This window comes from Thalassophryne amazonica, chromosome 12 (assembly GCF_902500255.1).
Source record: "Thalassophryne amazonica chromosome 12, fThaAma1.1, whole genome shotgun sequence".
Classification (NCBI taxonomy): Eukaryota; Metazoa; Chordata; class Actinopteri; order Batrachoidiformes; family Batrachoididae; genus Thalassophryne; species Thalassophryne amazonica.
In genome coordinates, this window is record NC_047114.1 from 68,195,426 (window position 1) to 68,217,209 (window position 21,784).

Genomic DNA, 21,784 nt, shown 5'->3' on the forward strand with positions numbered 1-21,784 from the left:
GAGTGATGTGCTCTCGCTTTCTGCTACCAGTTAAGAGACGCGCAGCAGAATTTTGGACCAACTGTAAGCGAGAAAGTGCATTTTAGCTGATGCCGATAAAACGTGCATTACAGTAGTCTAAACGAGAGGAGACAAAAGCATGAATGACTTGTTCGAAAGCATTAAAACATAAAAAAAAAATGTTTAACTGTAGATAAAAAACGCAAATGATAAAATCCAGATTTGACAACCGCATTTACCTGCTTGTCAAATTTAAAACCTTTGTCAATAATGACACCGAGGTTGGTGACAGACTGTTTCATGTATTGTTTAAGATGGCCCAAGTCCAAGAGGGGGTCAATATTTCCAAATAAAATGACTTCTGTTTTATCCTCATTTAGACTTAAAACGTTGTGGGCCAACCAAGCCTTGACGTCACTCAAACAATTCAGAAGAGGTGCCAAAGTGGCAGAAGCAAGTTTTTGAGTGGCAGGTAAATCTGGCAGTCATCTGCGTAAAAATGATACCGTAAGCCATGATTTTTAAAGATTTGACTCAGTGGGAGGAGGTTGAGGGCAAAAAGAACAGGCGCCCATCATGTCAAGGCGGTTTTGCAATAGAGAGAATGGAGCTACTCTGGTTAGTTGTGTAGGCTGACACGACGTCTCCCACTCACTTTGTCTTCCCTTCTCCACTGGGAACTGAAAAAACACATGACTTTTTGCAACTGCTTTGGTGATTGCAGCCAAAAACAAAACGGTACACCAATTGTCCATGTGAAGTTTTGCTGTGTATACTTGTATATTACGCAATGGCAGTGGAGATCTCAGTAAGGCTGAGTCTCAATTCTACCCCTTGGCCCTTCCCCTTACCCCTTCCCCTCCGTTTTGCGTGGGCACGAGAGACGGAGGGGTGTCTCGATTCTCTTTTAGTAGCGAGGCGGAGGGGTAGGTGAAGGGCTACAAACCCCTCCGTTTGGAGGGGTAGGAGGAGCTTACTGCTGTCTCCGAAAAAACAAACATGGCACCGAAAGAGCCGCACAAATGAAGCGGCTTTCATTACAAATTACGCTGTTTAGAAAGTTATAACTTGCCAAAAAAAAATTTACAGGCAGTTGTCTGACAGCAACGTGTATGCTGCTGGATGCATGTTGTGTATATTGTCGTTCTGAAGAATATCGTAACGTCGCTCGTGCGCTGAGGCGTTATAATGCACATACACACGAACGCTACGATAAGACACTTTTATATCTCACAATGGAGAAAATCATGATAAAGGATAAGCAGGTTAATTTGTATGTTCATAAATCTTTGTATAATATCAACCCCTGCTGTTGGATTTCAAGGTCTGTAACACGTGTGTGTATTTAGTAAACAAACAGGGAGCCCTGAACACACTCGACTCCTAATAAACTTTCAGGCAGAAAATGAGAAGTTTCATCAATGGAAATAAGTTGGAAAATATATACAGACGCACATGTATATGTGTAACACATAACCTGACGTCCTAATAGACTGATATTATTTGTCAAGGAAATTTCTAAAGGAAATAGAGCTGGATGTAAAAAATGGGAGAATTTGAAAAAGAAATATTAACCGAACAAGATGCAGCCCAAAACATACATACATACATACATACAGGTGCTGGTCATATAATTAGAATATCATGAAAAAGTTGATTTATTTCAGTAATTCCATTCAAAAAGTGAAACTTGTATAATGTATACATTCATTGCACACAGACTGATATATTTCATGTTTATTTATTTTAAATAAACTGTTTTCCTGTTTTATCATTAGTATTTTATATGATTGTGTGTCTTTATTATTTTTATTATTTTACTTCTTTTACTTATTTATGTTTTAATTTTTTTTATTATGTTTTAATCTTATTTCATTTTGCTCTGCTTTAAATGATGTTTGTGAAGCGCCTTGAGGTGATTAGTCGTGATTTGGCGCTATATAAATTAATAAATTATTATCATAAATTATTTTAATTACTAATTCATTAATTACTATTCAATCAATTAATGATTAATCAAAGAATATTTATTATTATTGATTAATTACTAGTATCATTAACATTAATAAATTACCAATTAATTATTATTATTAATTATTATTATTATAAATTACAAATTAATTAAATTAATTAACATGACATGACTGCAATGCGTCAAAGAAATCGGCGACTTCTATTTCTTTGCATTGACCCAGAAGGGCGAGAAAATAAAAAGAGCAAACAGGCTACTACAAGTTGCATTTTGGTTGCCATGTTAACAGTGAAGACGGCGGTTTGACACCGGCAGTTTTTTTTTCTCCTAAGGCGGAACGGTGTCTCAATTCATAGGGCTAGAGGCATACCCCTTCACCTTACCCCTTGTTTTAAAGGGGTAGGCATAGGGGTAGGGCCAAGGGGAATGGGAACAAAAGAGAACTGAGATTGGGGTAAGTGTTCAAATCCCACGATATCACACAGGGTTCAAACGAGACCGCGGTGCCCTATTCTCAGTACCAAAATAATAAAACAGGATGCTCCAGACTACTGTTGTTTGTATCAAGACTCTTATTTATGGTTTCCCGACTGTGGTAAAAACTACCACATGCTAACAGAGCAAGGAATGTACCTCTCTAGCTTCAAGACGTAGAGAAGGACCTAGCTATTCTGACAGTACTTGCTCTGCTAAAATCTCTAACATCCCTTACATGGTTAACTGGCTCATCCCAAGCATTTCCTTTCATTACCTTCTGAAATTTCACTTTCTGCCTTTACTTTCACTTGGTGGTTGAATGTACATTCACCAGGCACACCTTGTGAACAGCTGGTTGGACCCTCTTTTTTCAGAACTGACCTCTGAAAAGATAATGGCATAGATTCAACAAGTGATGTGCCAAGGGCTAAAATCTGTTCGCTTTTGGCTAGGTTATGATTCAGTCAAATGTGGTGTTATTTATTAGCTGAATCTTGGCATAGCTGATGTATGTGTGGGTCTCTTGAGGTGGCAAACCGACAGAAAGCATCAAAAAGTAAACAGCATGTAGTTGTAGGCTAACTGTGAAGGCTAAAACACATTTATCACCTCCAGCTAATGCAACAACCTACACAACTCCGGTTAGCCTTCACATTTTGTCTCATCTTCTGTTTTTCTGCAAACTTTTACTTTTTCATGTAAGAATTGCTGCATTACAGCCTTGAGATTAGCAAATGTTCTTTCTTCAAAAACTGCTATTGTGTTTGAGACAGTTACTGGATACAGGAAGTTGTGGTTGCAGATATCTGAGAACAAGCCATACACACAAGAACAAATAAAGTATGTAATGTCTGTTCAAATTGAGAAAAGTCAAAAATTTTATTTCAAATATTATTTTCTTCTGTGTAATTTAAATGCAGCTTTTTTGTTGATGATGATTTTATCACATCAGACAATAATGGCCTTATTAAAATATACATGTGGATATAGATACTGGCATCAAAATAGTAGTATCTGCACCATTTTTTAAATAAAAAGCCTACAACAAATCAATTAATTGAAGAAAAAAACAAACAAAAACAACAAACAAAAACAACCATATTAACTGATTATACAACCCAACATTAGCTGAAGCCTGACTTTGAGCAATTTAAAATTGTCTCGTCGGCCGTGGGTGGCAGCTAACAGAATATACCATAACTGTATAGTTGTTCGGCCAAAATGAAAGCATTCATTTTTAGCTTGCCATAAGCTAAGCCAGTGGCACTCGTGAGAGGATGAACTGGTGTAGCATTGTAGCAGCAGAAATGTTTCAAAGCAGTAAACTGAGTAAATAAAGTCCTTCAATCTGGCTTGTTTCTTCATCACAGCTCATGGAAAACAGTTATCAACAGAAGGCGCCTTTGCTTTGGAAGACACTGCTTGGAAATACTTTAATTCCATGCAGTGTTTTTGAAGAAGTCCCTCAGTGTTAGCATAACATGGTGAGCCAGCAGCATCGCTCAACCTGAGTTGAAGAAAGCCACCAACAAGAAGAAAAATGACTTATTTTAAAAGCTGAAAGTCCTTTCTGCAATCAGTGTCACAGTGCTTCATTTAGTCACGATCAGCATTCACCACAGTCATCCGTCATCCGTTCAGCTTTCTACTCGCGACAAAAATAAATTCCATTTATGATTCACCAAGACAAAAAAAAAAGAAAAGTATGTTAAATTACACTCTTAACCTCAACAACAGCAACACACCGTTAATTATGAGCAGCTGAGGTTACAGAGGCAGGGCTATGACATCATTTTAGAAAGGTTTCGTATTGCTTGTCCATGAGGAGATTCAAATCTAGCATTTTCCATGCTGGGATAGAGACATGCACTGGCCCACAGAGCTTACAACTCACGTGTCACAATGTGATGCGGTTTGAGCATATGGATCTTTTTTTATATTTTTTGTTCATTTCCTCCTATAATGACACCCCACAAATCAGGTCACCGGAGTTAAAGTGTCAACATGCACCAACATGCCTAGAGTCCACTTTGTTAATGAATGACAATCTAACAACAAATGGGTATGCTTTACATATATATATATATATATATATATATATATATTTTTTTTTTTTTTTTTTTTTTTTTTTTTCCAGACAGTGTTTATGGTCCTTCAACAGTTTCACATTATACAGTTAAAAACTAACTTAATTAACTACTGTTTACAATAAAAAACAACTGTTACAATAAAACACTTGCATACATATTACTCATGATGCAGTACACAAATTACAAGTATTTTCTCTTTTGTCATGCTTTATTGGCTAAACATTATGTTGAGCTGTAAAATGAGTTGTTCATTGTTCAGATCACTGTACTATTGTTTTCCATTATGTCAACTAGCCAAAGTTCCGATTACATCCAGGCTCATTTTTTGCATGTAATCCTATTCAAACTTATTCCACACTATTCCTCTACTTTTCATGTCCAGCATCCTCCTTGTAAGAGAAATACACTTACTTTCCTCTTTTCTTGGTTACCTGTTATACATTTATTTTAGTCAAGACTTGAAAATCTGCATGGATATTGATCAGCAATCATTTAGTAAGTCTTGTTTGCTTGCTGCCAGCCTGCCAATGCCATGACAGTTTCACCGCCTATGAGTGAGTGAGTATTAAATAAACACTCTTGAATCTTAAATCTTTCTCCAGCATCCTTCTTAAGACCACGCAAGCAAAATACTGTGTAGTCATTTATTTTAGTCAAGGTTCCAGAATATAAAGGGATATGGTCAGTATAGTTATAGTTGTTACAGACTTGTGTGTTTACATGTACTTCAATGGTGTGTAAGTGACACAGTATCTGCACACGGACTCTAGTGGTGCGCCACTCTGGACCACTGGGCCGGATTTTTTGACCCAGTCCAGCCCTGGGTGCATGTCATGCAGGATCTTTTGAGTAAATTCAACGTGTTTGTCATATTCTGTGGTTGCTGGATAGTCTTGAAAAACTAAAGTTGATTTTTACCCTTATCACTTGGCAATGTAAACATGCATGATTAATTTAATTATGCCACATCACGAGTCCTCATGATGTAACAATTGCACACATGCACATCACAATGGTGATGTTCAAACTATATATTGTGCAGCCCTAACTGGGGGTGTCTTTACTTTTCCTTGCTAGATAGAGATGGGGAAGCACATTTAGGGTCCCATCACACATAGCACAAATAAATAGAAATCAGGGCAAATTATGGCAAAACAGCCTGCAGGAAAACATTGAGCCGATGGCGGGAAGGACACATGGTCGGGCAGGCGTGAACGATCCCGCTGTGACAGTGCGCATGCACGAAACTGTCACAGCGGGAACACAGTGCGAGCAGCTGGAGCATGTGGAACGACATTGCTGCTCTGTTCCACAGCATGTCTTTGTCCTGATTCTCTCCCCTCAGCCCCAACCAGTCCCTGAGCCTGGTTCTGCTGGAGGTTTCTTCCTGTTAAAAGGGAGTTTTCCTTCCCACTGTCGCCAAGTGCTTGCTCATAGAGGGTCGTTTTGACCGTTGGGGTTTTTCTGTAATTATTGTATGGCTTTTGCCTTACAATATAAAGCGCCTTGGGGCAACTGTTTGTTGTGATTTGGCGCTAAATAAAATTGATTTGATTGCGCAGCTACTGTGGAAAAAAAAAGTACACAATTTAGAAAAGCTTTGATTGACAGAAACTTTACCACTGCGTTTAAAAAAGTACGTAAAATGCTCAAAGTCAACAAGGAGATAAAATGTATTAATAATAAAACTACACACCATTTAAAAAAAAAAAACACACCACATTTTATTGAATCCCTCTTATCGAGCGGACAATACAAGTGTGAACCGTCTGTTCTTCTGTAGATGAAAATGGTCACAAACGTACAGTCATGAAATGACATGAATGAAGCAGTTCATGCACTCCTATGTCCACATCTGCTGGCCCGGCATGTCTGGCCTGACACACGTCGTGTGGATGCCATGCTGCAGGACAGACACCACGTCATGTGGAACAGAGCTCACGTGGGTGACGTGACATTCAGATCACTCGCTACACGTTATGATCTGATGGTACATTTCACCTGGGTCAGCCTGTCAATGTGCACACCGTGCGCTCACTCACCGCAGCCCATCGCAACAGTGATATATGTTTTTATGTATGTCCACATGAGGATAGCAGGTAGACATACATGCGTCACAGTGGACAGTTGTAAGTTCATGTCCGTCAAAACACGGTATGTGGTCCCCAGTTGGGACATCCATAACCAGAGATCTCAACAGCTGCTGCTGTCTTCAGACACGCCTCCTGTCAGTTCAGTACACACACACCAATGTGTGACTGTGTTTCTGTGATCATTTTATTTTAGTTATTTGTTATGTAACTGTGTATGTAGGTAGTGTAGTACTTATTAATATACCTGTCCTGGCTGTGGTCTCTAATGTGACATGTCATGTACACTGAGCCGTCATCCAGCTGTGATTAGATGACAGGCAGCTCACTGTGCTGTGTGCGCTCTGAAGTGACTGTCCGCATGTGATCATGTCTGCACATACATTTTATGTAAATGTGCCCCCCTATGTGTTGGGGGGAGCGTGAAACATACACATACCACATGTGGTTCGGGGGGGGGGGGGGGGGGACCATGCCACGACAATGTGTTGCTTTTTGCAATGCCACACTCATTGAGGCACTTAGACAAATTTCACATCCAGCTCGAAGTGATTGTCTGCTGACTGTTTTTTGTGCTGACAGTGCAATAGCCACACACTTTTCTAAGTCCCAAGCGAGTGGTGTTGGATGTTCGTGTGTGTCACCTGGAATGCTGTGACAGGGATTGATAAGACTTCATTATCGATTCCGCTTATGGGTGATTCTTAGACTACGGGCACTTATTATGTCCTTTGATCATATTGTATGAAAAACAGAAAAAAAGGGGAAATTTCACACTTTTACAGTTATCTTTACAATGAAAGTGTGTTCAGAAATTTGTTCTAGTAGTCTATGATGACTTCTTCACCTTTTTTCAGCATCATTATATGCAAATATTGCGTTTTGTGCTTGTCCCACACCCAGACTTTGATCTTCAATGATAAAAATTAATGGTAAAGAACATTTTTTCTAATGTTTAAAATATCTCTGAATAAAATATCAGTAAAATAATCAAACATAATTGGGGTATTCAATGTCATACAACTGTTGTGATTTTTTTTTTAAACAAAATGTAGTTGTCCCACACTATTGCTGCAATTTCCACCACAACACTGTAATGTCCCTAAACAGTTTGTATGAAAGATTGTTTGGGTAGTTTCTATGGAGATAAACAATGACATCAGAGCACATGTATATAGCACCAAATCACAACAAACAGTTGCCCCAAGGCGCTTTATATTGTAAGGCAATGGTGTGGTGGAAATTACACTTACAAGGCCAATAGTGCCCGTAGTTAAAGAATCACACTTATCCATCCGATTCCTTTATAGATACCTCTTGTGAATTTTCTGTGTACTAAAAGTAGGCTTTACAGGTTTTCTATGTCAACAACATTTTATTGAGTCTTAAAGTAAATAAATATGAAATTAGCTATTGGATCCTTAAATGGTAAATCGACTGCATTTGTATAGCGCTTTTCCATCTGCATCAGACACTCAAAGCGCTTTACAATTATGCCTCACATTCACCCTGATGTCAGGGTGCTGCCATACAAGGCTCTGACTACACTCCGGGAGCAATAGGGGATTAAAGGCCTTGCCCAAGGGCCCTTAGTGATTTTCCAGTCAGGCGGGGATTTAAACCCATGATCTTCTTGACTCAAGCCCAACACCTTAACCACCACCTCCCAAAGGATCTCTGAACTTTTGTAAAGTCTACACCAGATGTCTCAAACCGGTTCCAGAAAGGGCCGAGAGGGTGCAGGTTTTCTGTGCAACCACCCACTCCAGCAGGTGATTTCACTGATTAACATCACTTTGAGCAGGTGATGTGATGTGCCATCAAGTGTTTATGGCCACTTTTGTGCAGGAACCCGGCGTATTTCATCGTGAGTTCATCCAGGCCCGAGGCATTGGTGGCGGCAGTTCATCCAGGCCAGAGGCATCGGTGGCGGCGATACATCCAGGCCCGAGGCGTCGGCTACATCCGAGGCTAACAGCGGCTACATTCGTGGCTGGCGGCGGCTACATCCGCGACTGGCGGCGGCTACATCCGGGGCTGGCGGCGGAGGCATCGGTGGAGGCGTTTCATCCAGGCCGAGGCATCGGTGGCAGCGATACATCCAGGCCCGAGGCGTCGGCTACATCCGAGGCTAACAGCGGCTACGTCCACGGCTGGTGGCGGCTACATCCGGGGCTGGCGGCGGAGGCATCGGTGGAGGCGGTTCATCCAGGCCCGAGGCATTGGTGGAGGCGATACATCCAGGCCCGAGGCGTCGGCTACATCCGAGGCTAACAGCGGCTACATCCGGGACTGGCGGCGGTTGCAACCGAGGCTGGCGGCGGTAACATCTGAGGCCGCCTACGGCTACATTCCTGGCTGATGGCGGCTACATCCGTGGCTAGCAGCGGCTACGACCGAGGCTGGGGGCGCCTGTGAACGAGGTTAGCAACAGGGAGGGTTGGTGTGCGGTGACCGGACCTGTGGTGGTGGAGGTTACGGGTGAAAATTGTTTTTTGCAATTAACAGTGGCCATACTAAGCCACCATAGTTAACATGGCACCACCCAAGAAAACGGAGAAACTTCAGGAAAATATAGAGGAGATAAAGACCTCAATAAACCAGATATTAAAAGACATGTCTAATTTAGACAAGCTGACGGTGGAGATTAAAGAACTCCAATAACTGGTTAAAGAGAAGGACAAGATCATTAAGAAACTTGAACAACGTGTAGATGAACTTGAACAATTCACTAGGAAAGATGATGTTATAATATCTGGACTAGAAACAAGGCATCGGACATATGCAAGGGTGGTGGATTCTGGTGGAACCAGTGGGGAGAATGCACCACCTGAAGAACAACAATCATTGGAACAGCAAGTTACAAACTTTTTATATCAAAATGGTGTTGACATCCATCAAGACACAATATCAGACTGCTATACTGTTCCAACTAAAAATAGAAAAAATAAACTGTCTAACATTGTTATACGATTTACAAGCAGAAAATATAAAAATGAAGTATTAAGACAGGCAAAGAATTTGAAAGGAACAAGTGTCTATATAAATGAGCATTAACAAAAAAAATGCAGATATTGCTAGGGAAGCAAGACTATTAAAAAAACAGAAGCACATTGTTGCTACATGGGTCTGGAATTGTAGGGTGTGGATTAGAGTAAAAGAAGGAACAAACGGTATACAAATCAAAAACATGGAGGACCTTAAGAAATACAGACCTGAATAGACAATCAAATATGATGTCTGTCGGTAATTGGACCAACAACAAAAAAATCTGATCAAACATGGAAACAGATGATAAAATATATGACATAGACACTAATATTGATGAAAGTATATTTGACTTAAAAACGATTGGTTGCGAGTATTATACGGTAGAACAGCTAAATAGTGAAAAAATGCAGAAGATACCCTGTCACTCTTACATATAAACAGTCGAAGCTTGTATTGTAAAATGTCGCAAATAAAAGATTATTTAAATCAGTTTAAAAATAAATTTAATATTGTTGCAATCACTGAATCTTGGCTTAATGATGATCTCATGACTGATGTTCAAATAGAGGGACATGAGCTGTATTTTGTGAACAGAAGAGATAAAAGGGGCGGTGGCGTTGCTCTGTACATAAAGGCAGATCTGATATGTACAATTGTAGAAGAAATGACAACTGTGGATGACATCATAGAAATTGTAACAGTGGAACTTGTACATGAAACATCTAAAAATATTTTAATCAGTTGTGTATACAGAGCACCAGACACTTATGTTGTGAAATTTACAGATAGAATAATAGAGCTATTCCATCAAATTAAAAACAAAACGCTTTTTATATGTGGAGACTTTAACATTAACATAGAGAGCTCCAGTTGCCAAAGAATAAGTGATTTTGTGAATTCAATGTATAGTTTGGGGTTATTCCACTTGATAACAAAACCAACCAGAATCACATCGCAAAGTGCAATGGTAATCGACAATATATTTACAAATAGAACAGATGAAATTATCAGGAATGGGATCTTGATGACAGATGTTAGTGATCATTTACCAGTCTTTTCAATATTTAAATATAAAAATAGGTACAAGAAAAAAACTGTTATAAACTTTAAAAGAGACAAGTCAGTAAAAGCCTTAGAGGCATTAAAATATGATCTTAAAAATCAAAATTGGGAAGAAGTTTATGTCAGTGATGTTAATGTAGCATATAACTCATTTATGAAAATATTGATGAAATCATATAATAAAAACTGTAAATTAATAGAAATGAGTAAGAAAAGAGTAAATAAACCATGGCTGACAAAGGGAATAAAAAAATGCTTGTGCAAAGAAAAACTATTTATACAGGTGCTTTTTAAAAATGCAAACAAAGGAAACAGAACACAGATACAAAAAATATAAAAATAAACTATTGACAATAATTAGGAAACAAAAAAAAGATTAGTATAGTGAACAATTAAATAAGAATAAAGATAATATGAGGGCAACATGGGGAATTATAAAAAGTGTGATTGAAAGTGATGGAGCGAAAGCAACTTTTCCAAATTACTTTGTCAAAGAAAATAAAGAGATATATGACATAAAAGAAGTGGCAAATGGGTTTAATGATTATTTTTCAAATGTAGGATCAAGTCTGGTGGGAAATAAACCAATAGTAGAAGATACATTACATACACTTGTAAATACGGTCAATAGTATTTTCCTGGACAATGTGGATAAAGATGAAATAAGAAATATTGTAAAAAACTGTGTAAGCAAAAGATCAACTGACCATGAAGATTTAGACATGATGTCTGTAAAAAGTATAATAGAAACTGTTATTGAACCATTTACTTATATTTGCAATCTGTCTCTGTCAACAGGGATTTTTCCAGATGAAATGAAAATTGCCAAGGTAGTCCCATTATATAAAAATGGAGACAAACATAAATTCTCTAATTACAGGCCAGTATCATTGCTTCCACAGTTTTCTAAAATTATGGAAAACGTTTTTGTGACAAGGTTGGATAAATTAACTGAGAAACATCATATTTTAAATAATGCTCAGTATGGATTCAGAACAAAACATTCGACAGCTATGGCAATTATGGAATTAATAGAGAAAATATCAACAACAATAGAAAATAAGGATTATTTTGTAAGTATTTTTATTGACTTGAAAAAAGCTTTTGATGTTATTGACCACTCAAGATTGCTTCACAAGTTACAACAATATGGAATAAGAGGTATTGCACATCAGTGGGTAAAAAGCTACTTAGAAAACAGAAAACAGTTTGTTCAGATAAATAATATCAAATCAGAATTGTGTAATATTGCTTATGGAGTACCACAAGCATCAGTACTTGGACCCAAACTGTTTATTTTGTATATCAATGATTTTGTGAATGTATCTAATGTGCTTGGTAGCATTTTATTTGCTGATGATACAACGCTGTTTTGCTCTGGATCAGATATACAGGAAGTAGCACAAGTGATAAAAACAGAATTGGAAAAGGTTAAGCATTGGTTTGATATAAACAGACTGTCACTAAATATTAATAAGACAAATTTCATATTGTTTAATGACAGAGCAAAAAAAAATAACGTGTCATTACAAATAGATGGAATGGATATACAAAGGGTAAAAGAAATGAAATTTTTAGGAGTCATAATTGATGAAGATCTTACATGGAAGTCACACATAAATTACATAAAAGGAAAAATAGCGAAAGCCATTGCTGTTTTGCATAAAGTAAAATATTCATTAAATAGTTATGGTTTATTAACACTGTACAATTCATTGATTTTCCCATATTTAACTTATTGTGTAGAAATCTGGGGATCAACATATACAACTTATATACAACCTTTGTTTATTCTGCAGAAAAGGGCTTTAAGGGTGATTAGTAACAGTGGTTTTAGAGATCCATCTAATCCATTGTTCATTAAGTACAGGGTACTTAAATTTCGTGATTTGGTCGATTTGAAAATATTACAAACAATGTACCAAGCAAATAAAAATACTTTACCAACAAACATTCAAAATATGTTTGAGAAAAGAGTAAGTAGTTATAAACTGAAAGGAATAGAAGTCTTTAGGAAACCAAGATACAGAACCAGAGTAAAAGAACGGAGTATTGCAGTAAATGGTGTAAAATTATGGAACAATCTCAACAAAGAAATTAAAGAATTAAGGTCGCTTAAATTATTTAAAAAACGTATTAAACTAGATGTATTAAGTAAGTATGAAACTATAAAATAAGTTAGTGGGCTGTAAGGAAGTTAAAAAAAAATGTAATTTGTTAATAATGTATAAAATGTTTTAAGTTTAAAAATGTAACCTGTCAGAGATGTAATCTATTTAATAATGGTCATAATTATGAAATAAGTCAGTGGTATGTGACAAGTTAAAGAAATACAATCTGTTAAATAATGTTGAAAAATGACGCTGGATATTGAAAGATTGTATTGTAAAAAGGGGCAGAAAATATAAGACTTGTTCTTCTCTCTGCTCCTTTTCATTCTGGTAATGGAGATGCTTTATTTCTGCTTTTCTGTTTTTTTTTTTTTTCTTTTAAATGAATGAAATAAATAAATAAATGAAATGAAAAATGAAATGAAATCAGTTAATCAGTTAAATCACCTGCTGGAGTGGGTGGTTGCACAGAAAACCTGCACCCTCTCGGCCCTTTCTGGAACCGGTTTGAGACCTCTGGTCTACATGGTGGATGCTTGATCTCCGGACATAAATAGAAATAAACAAAATCTGTAGTTTTTGTCAAAAACATTTCCTTTCAGACATTTTGGCATGAATGTCACTCCATACTTCTGAGCTGAACTCAGCTGGCTGCTGCATGTCAGCGCAAAACGTCTCATTTTGGGACAAAAAAACGTTTTGATTGATTGCATTTTGTTGTTGGTATTACAACGTTTGGAAAGAGGTGTCATTTGATTTAAACGGTGATTCATTCTGAGCGTATTCTTTTCTGACTTGACTCGGCAGAGAGCCGCGCAGTGTTTGGAGCTGTGCGAAATGAACCAAGATGATGATTCTTGTCTCTTTCTCGCAACAACAGTCCCAGTTAGTGACTTTAATCCGCACAAAAGTGACTCACAATTGACATTTTAATAACTTTGACAGGGGTTAAGAAACAGATTTGCCGCTTCTGAAAAGCAACGACACAAAGAGCTGATGAAGCAGCGGGTCGGAGTACTGCTTCAAAGCAGAGCCATCCTGCAGAGGTGGTTGATTGCAGACCTGCTGCGGGGTCTGCAATGAACATAGCGAAATGATCATTTTCCCAACAAACACCCTCACAAACAACGGCCGCTCTGAAGGACCGATAAGGGAGCGTTAAGCAAAAAGGCTATCGATGTTGGTGGATTTAATCATTTCTTAACGTTTCTTGAAAAGAACCGGTTCACGATACCCAACCCTACACAAGACACTGTTTGTCTTTCAGCCACTGGTGTGTGCGAATGGCATGCAATTCCTCCTTCGTGCGCTAGTCTGCTTAAATCGTGTTATGTGTGAAGGGGCTCTTACAGCTGAGTGGACTTGGGCACATCAGATGAAGTGTCTTGTCCAGTGACACTGACAATCAGCCTGAACCACACAATAGGAATTGAACTCCAGGCTGCGTAGAGGTAGCTGAGTCAGTACTCCACAGAGCTGCTGGCTCTGCTTACTTTTTTATTTCACTCTCAGAATTTTGTTGCTGTTGAATAACATTGGACATTTTATTAAATATTCTAATTTGACAAAATATATTCATTTCTGAGCTTATTTTAAAATTCATCAGTTCCAGTAGTTTGGACTTAAACGGTACAAACATTTTGGTCAGAAAATGCTCATATTGGACTGCACCCTCGATGTATAGGTTTGTTTTAAATATAAAAAAAAAAATAGATCAGATAATTTATTTTACATGGAGAATTTTCCATATAACTTCACACAGTCTTCATAAATATGCTGTAAAAAAAAAAAAAAATCTGATCTGTGGTGCACAGTAACTGCAGTATGTCAAGTGGCCTCGACACTTTGGCAGTAGCGTGATTATTTCTGACTGGAACCAACTACAAAAGACCATTTGGAGAAGTTGTAGCATTTGATCTCACTGACGCTAAGAGATAAAAAAAGAACATGAAAAGTCTTTCACGATAACCAAAACCACAAATTTGTCATGGGTCAGAACATGTTAGCATGACAGTGTAAGGCTGCCCAGTCACGCAATGACCACTCGCAAACTGGAACTGCTTTAATGAGCAAATCATTAGAGGACAGTGTCTGTGGACAGATTATGAGCAATATGATGATTTATGTTCTGTGCTGCACAATCCCATCATTCTTTACGGATATGTCAGCCAAAACCACAACAAATTGTTCTTCATCCTGGATGTAAGGGGAGTGACATTCCCAAGGACTTTGACCCACATGATGCTCATCTCAGAAGATAAAAGGTCAGACAAAGGAAGTGGAAATTCTTTTAATCTGACACTAAAGATGCATTGTCTAGCTTATGCTCCAAGCTTTTGAGGTGTCTGAAACCTGACAGGCACATAAAGGCACTCTGAGGTTAGATTTTTTGTTTCGTTTGTGCAAATCAAGCAAGAAACTGGTCGAAGAAATTGTTTGCAATCGGAATCTGAATTAATCCCGATACCATTCTATTGTTTATGTTATTGTTAAAATTGCATTTCTTTTCCCTTCTTTATTTTCTTTTTTGAAGAAGAATTCTAATTTTTCTTTTTTTTTTCCCAGAACAGAACATAAAAAAAAAACAAAAAAAAAAAAACAGAATCTCGGCACAAAATGGGAAAAATTAATAAAAGAAAGAAAAAGTACAAAATTACAAATGTAATCCAGTGAGTATATGAATCAAAAATGGGAGTTGGTAATTGTTGCAATTATTCATTGAAAGGATTCCATTTGTGAAAAAAAAAAACCTTAGCAGAACAATCTTTAATAGTTAAATAAATCTTTTCGACATGAGGAAAAGACAAAAGATCCTTAAACCAAAAAAAAAAAAATAAGAAGAAGAAGAAAAAAAAAAACAACAACAAAAAAAAAAACGGGTAGAAGATTGATGACTTCCAGAGGATTGACATACATCTCACCAAATGGGAAGTTAAATAAATCTTTTCGACATGAGGAAAAGACAAAAGAACCTTAAACCAAAAAAAAAAAAAAAAAACAGGTAGCAGATTGATGACTTCCAGAGGAGTGACATACATCTCACCAAATGGGAAATAAAAGCAAGTATTTCATATTGCAAGGACAGTATCTTCAGGGAAACAAATGGAACCCCAAATATAGCAATGAGAGAGTCCAACTGTATCGGAGTACCTAAAACCTTAGATAAAAATTGCATTTCTATGTTTAGTTACAACTTAAGCGATGTTTTGTGTGTGTGTGTGTTCTGCGCTGCTTCTAGCAATTTGGGTTGTATTTCAGAGATAACCACAAACACACTGAAACACTGGTAGCATAAATGACTCATGGAATGGGAAATGCTCACAGGGAACATAAACAGAAGCTACAATGGGAAGTTGGAAACAACAACCGCACTATACATTTGTAACAATGATTCATACATATTAATGCTTTGTGCTTTAGTGATCCAGTAATATGTGGTTCTGTGTAGACATTTGATCTGTTCTGTCCAAAGAGAGAAAGTACATCTTTTCCACTCCCTGTGGCCCATAAGGCTGGTGCTTATTCTTTGTTTCTGTAGTGTGAAGTATATGAGAGTCAAAGACATCCAGTCCACAGAATGGGACTCCCCAGTCAAAGCTGGTACCCATTTACAGCTGGGTGGATGCAGACGATGCGTATAGTTCAAGGACAAATAACAGGAAGCTTCAGGTGGAACCATTGATTAACACACAACCCTTCCACCATATTTAATCCATATTGACCCCAGACTGCTTACAGTTATGTGCTTGAGATCACTCAACATTAAAGACTACACAAGCAAGAGAAAGTTGATATGACTTCATATTCATGGATGGATAAGTCACCAATTCCTTCAATATTTGGTTCTCTGGACTCTGGATTTGGTTCTTGCATGTGGCCTTGCGACAAATTAAACCTTCAACTTTGACTGAACTCGAAGCGAGACTACCTGAAATCCTAACTTCAAGCTTGATGAAATTTCAGTCAGTAGACAGTCTTGCAGATAGCCTAAATTTAGTGCTAAAAACCACACTTGATAAGATTGCGCCTCCTCTATTAAAGCCACACCTTCCCAAAGCACAGACACCCTGGTTCAATAGTTATTTGCGTGACCTTAGGAAGAAGGCTAGAGGGTTGGAACGGAAATGGCGTAGTTCCAAACTAGAGGTGTTTCACCTTGCGTGGCATGAAGCTATTTTAGATTATAAGCATGCTTTATTGGCTACGAAGCAGGCCTATTACTCTGAATTGATCAACAAAAACAAGCATAACTCAAAGTTCTTGTTTGATACGGTGGCATTTCTTATTCATGGACAGCCACCTGTTGACCGTTCTCCTTTTTCAGCACAGGACTTTCTGGACTATTTTGAAAAGAAAATAGAAGATATTAGGTTGAGCACATCTCAGCATACTTTGGCCCAATCATTGTATTTAGCTACTGAGCTGGGGACTACTACTGAGGTGCTACCTAGATTCACAGAATTTAACAGTATCTCACAAGGTGTGCTGATGAAACTTGTGATGTCTACTAGAAGCAAAACTTGTTTATTTGATCCTATACCAACAAAATTGTTTAAGGATCTTTGGCCCATTCTTGGGCCGACTGTGCTGGAAATTGTTAACCTTTCTTTAAACTCTGGATCTGTTCCAAATTGTTTTAAATCCTCCGTGGTTAAACCACTACTCAAGAAATCTAATCTTGATCCTGGTGAATTGAAAAATTATAGGCCGATATCAAATCTATCATTCTGCTCTAAAATTCTGGAAAAGGTGGTTTCACGGCAGCTTGTGGACTATCTTACTGAGAATGACCTTTTTGAGCCACTGCAGTCTGCTTTTAGAAGACATCACTCCACAGAAACAGCACTTATTAAAGTAGTTAACGATCTTCTGCGAGCAATGGACTCGGATACTACTACAGCATTGGTGGTGTTGGATCTCAGTGCTGCGTTTGACACAGTTGATCATCATATTCTACTTGATAGGCTAGAAAACTGTTTCGGGATTACTGGAACTGATCTTGTGTGGCTGACGTCTTATCTGTCTGGTCATTCCCATTGTGTTTTATGCAATGACACTATCTCTGACTTTAAGGGCATGAAGTTCGGGGTTCCGCAGGGATCTGTTCTGGGTTCCCTGCTTTTTTCCCTGTATATGGCACCCCTTGGGAACATTTTGCGGCGTTTCGGGGTTGCTTTTCATTGTTATGCTGATGATACTCAGTTGTATATGCCGATAGCTGCTGGAAATCCTGTCCACATAAAATCTTTACAGGACTGTCTTGCAGCAGTGAGAAGTTGGATGTCTAGCAACTTTCTACTTTTGAACTCTGATAAAACTGAAATGATGGTTCTTGGCCCAGCAAGACATCGGCACCAATTTGATCAGCTGGCGCTTAGCCTAGGTTCATGTGTTATACATCATACTGACAAAGTGAGGAACCTTGGGGTAATCTTTGATCCTACGTTGTTCTTTGACCTCCACATTAGGGACATTACGAGGACTGCTTTCTTTCATCTGAGAAATATAGCAAAGATTCACCCCATCCTGTCTATGGCTGATGCTGAGACTCTGATTCACGCATTTGTCTCTTCTAGATTGGATTATTGTAATGCTTTATTCTCTGGCCTGCTGCAGTCTAGCATTCGAGGACTTCAGTTGGTGCAGAATGCTGCTGCCAGAATTTTGACACAAAGTAGAAGGTTTGACCACATTACTCCCATTCTGGCATCCCTTCATTGGCTACCGGTTTCTGCCAGATTGGATTTTAAAGTTTTATTGTTGGTTTATAAAATTGTTCATGGACTGGCGCCATCCTACTTGGCGGACTTGGTTAAGCCCTACGTACCTGCGAGGCCTTTGCGTTTGCAGGGCGCAGGGCTTCTGTGTGTTCCGAGGATGAACAAAAAGTCTGTGGGGTATAGAGCCTTCTCCTGCCGTGGTCCGGCTCTTTGGAATGATCTACCTGCTGTTATTCAGCAGTCTGACACAGTGGAGATTTTTAAATCAAGACTGAAGACCCACTTTTTTAGACTGTCTTATCATTACTTTTTTAATCTGTTTGTGTTTGCTTTGTAATTTCTTTTTATTCTACTGTGTTTTATCTTTTAACTATGCTTTTCTTGCTTTTAATTTTGGTTTTAGATTAATTTGTGTTGTTGTGAATTATGTGAAGCGCCTTGGGGCGACTTTGTCGTGATTTGGCGCTATATAAATTACTAAATTGAAATTGAAGATGCAATTCTAAGTTAGTTAACCTTTCACAGTCACCCATGGTCAAAGGCCATTTGGCTAGAGAAAAGGTGACGTATCACCTCATGTTTGTGTTTAATAGTAGCCAGCAGTGTGTCTGATGTGCAACCAGGTCCTTGAAATATCCCTCATATACAGTATGGACATAAATATAACAGGCGGAATTGACAGCAGGTGTGGCGATAACAAGAGGGTGGAACCAAAGATTCATGAATAAACCAGACTGCAGGAAAATAAATAACTGACAGACAATACCCCGTGTAAGAAATAATCATGACCATAAAAAGAACCACAACTACAATAATCAGCCATAACAGAAGGGGAGGAGAAATCACAAAACCACATAAAACTTTAAAGTGCAAGAGTGAAAGAACAACATAAAAATATATAAGGAAGCGAACTGAACTCAATGACTAATAATGACTAACAAAGAAAAGCAATGTGGAAGCTAAAACGTGAAGGAATCCAACTGAAAGACAAATGACTGACAGGGGAGGATGCAAGGGTGGAACGTAAGGGGCCAGACCACCAGGACACAGACAGAGAAGAGCCTATATAGAAAATAAACCAAAGAGAACACATACACTAAATAATAATATGAAAATAATGAAACAACTGAATACTGACAGCATATGATAATACTTAAAGATGTTAAAATTCATCAAACAACTGAAAACCCGCAAAAAAGAAAAAACGTAAAACTCAAAGGAGGATAACATAAGTCTTGTATTAACTATTTCTGAATCAAATACATTTTTGAAAAAAAAATGCCTCCATTTAAGGAACCTGTAATTACTCAAAGGAAATATAAGGATTCATTCATTTTCTATACCTGCTTACTCCAATCAAGGGCCACAGGGGGCTGGAGCCTATCTCAACAGTCAATGGGCAAGATTTACACCCTGGACAGGGTGCCAGTGTGTTGCAGGGCCACATATAGATGAACAAACACATTCACACATACCTATGGTCAATTTATAGTCACCAGGTCACCTACCCTCCATGCCTTTGGAAGTGGGATGAAGCCAGAGCACCCGAAGGGAACCTATGCAAACACTGGGAGAACATGCAAACTCTCCACAGAAACCAGCAGCAGGTGGGAAGCAATCCCATGACCTTCTTGCTATGAGGCACCAGTGCAAACCAATAATCAATTGTACCACCACTCTAAGGGCTATTTTCATCACATCACATCATCATTTTTACAGCCAGTTTTCTTTAGACAAATCAAGGAATAGATACCTGAACATTTCAAGGTTACTGAATGTATATTGGACTTCACAAATACAAACTGTGTTACAGTATATGATAAATTCCTCTCAAGCAGACAGTTCTCAAAAATTTGCGAAAAGGGTTTCTGAAACAACGCAACAGATCAGATCTTGGGTCAAGTCTCCCAAGTGTCTGAAATAAGTATCTGAAATTTCACCTCTTATTTTTGAGAAAATGTTTCTTTGTTCCAGCTCCGATCAACCCAATCACCCTGTGTGACTCCCCAGTCACCATTGTGGAGTCCTTCCATTACATGGGGTTCACCATCACCCAGGACCTCGAGTGGGAGCTGAACGTCAGCTCTCTCGGCAAGAGAGCACAAAAGAGGATACACTTTCTGTGACATCTAAGGAAGTTCAACCTGCCAAAAACAGTGATGATGAATTTCTACACTGCCATCATTGAGTCCATCATTTCCTCCTCCATCACCCTCTGGTACGCGGCTGCCACTGCTAAGGACAGGAGCAGAATGCAGCATATCATCCACGCAGCAGAGAAGGTGATCAACTGCAATCTGCAATCCCTACAGGACCTGTACACCTCCAGGACCCTGTGGTGAGCAAAGAAGATAGTGGCTGATCCCGCTCACCCAGGACACAAACTTTTTTGCCACCCTCCCCTCTGGCAGATGACTGAGGTCCATCAGGACTAAAACCTCAAGACACAAAAACAGCTTCTTTCTGTCTGCAGCTAGACTAATAAATAACGCCAGAGACCCTCATTTTCCCTGCCTCCCCCCACTCCCACAAAGTACAGATCGATCATCTCGGCAATGAAAGGTACTGTACATCTCCATGCCTTGCACAGCCCATTCCATTCCACTATGTTATATTTGTTTGACAGTGAACACAATTTGCCCATTTGTCTATTTGACTCCTTTTCTTGTTGTTTATGCACCAGTTACTTCTTACAGAAGTATTCTTTGCTTTTATTGTTGTTGTTGTTTATGCACCAATGACACCAGATCAAATTCCTTGCATGTGAGGACATGCTTGGCAATAAATTTGATTCTGATTCTGATTCCCCTTCACTATGAAGCTGTATAACTGATGATGCAACAGGCAAATATGGTGGAATTCCCACTTTCTTTAATCAAATCCACAGAAGCCTCTAACCCCTCCAGAGTTGTCTGTGTGAGTTGGTGGCTTCCCACACTCATCTCCTTTTGCATGGTTACTCATTTTTTTGAGAACTGCCAACTCCAGGTGCATTTAGCAAACAGTACCATACTGTAAAGTATGTATGATTTTAAAAATTTAATGCATCCATTCACTAATTTCTTCAAAGAAAATTGGCTGTAAAGGTGATAATTTGCATTCAAAACAATCCTTTTATTTCTTTTGGTCATTATGGACTCCAATTCCTAACTGGCTAAGGTGGTATTTTTTTCTTCAACCCCTTGAATTAAATCTTAATGTCTGCAGCCCAACCAGACACTGAATGATTTATTTCATGTACAGAAGCAAATGTACAAATTATGTCACTGCC

At 38.5% G+C, this 21,784-nt stretch overlaps 1 protein-coding gene and 1 long non-coding RNA gene across 2 annotated transcripts in view; both read right to left on the reverse strand.

The window, feature by feature from the left end:
- The window catches only part of gpc1b (glypican 1b), a 268,996-nt gene that overhangs the window by 152,291 nt on the left and 94,921 nt on the right, over positions 1 to 21,784 (reverse strand). The window lies entirely within an intron of this gene.
- On the reverse strand, positions 17,456 to 21,020 carry LOC117521057. Its single transcript, XR_004563872.1, has 4 exons — positions 20,946 to 21,020; positions 18,271 to 18,278; positions 17,849 to 17,855; positions 17,456 to 17,465 (listed from the first exon to the last, which is right to left on the reverse strand). It is a non-coding gene; the product is annotated as an uncharacterized LOC117521057 (long non-coding RNA).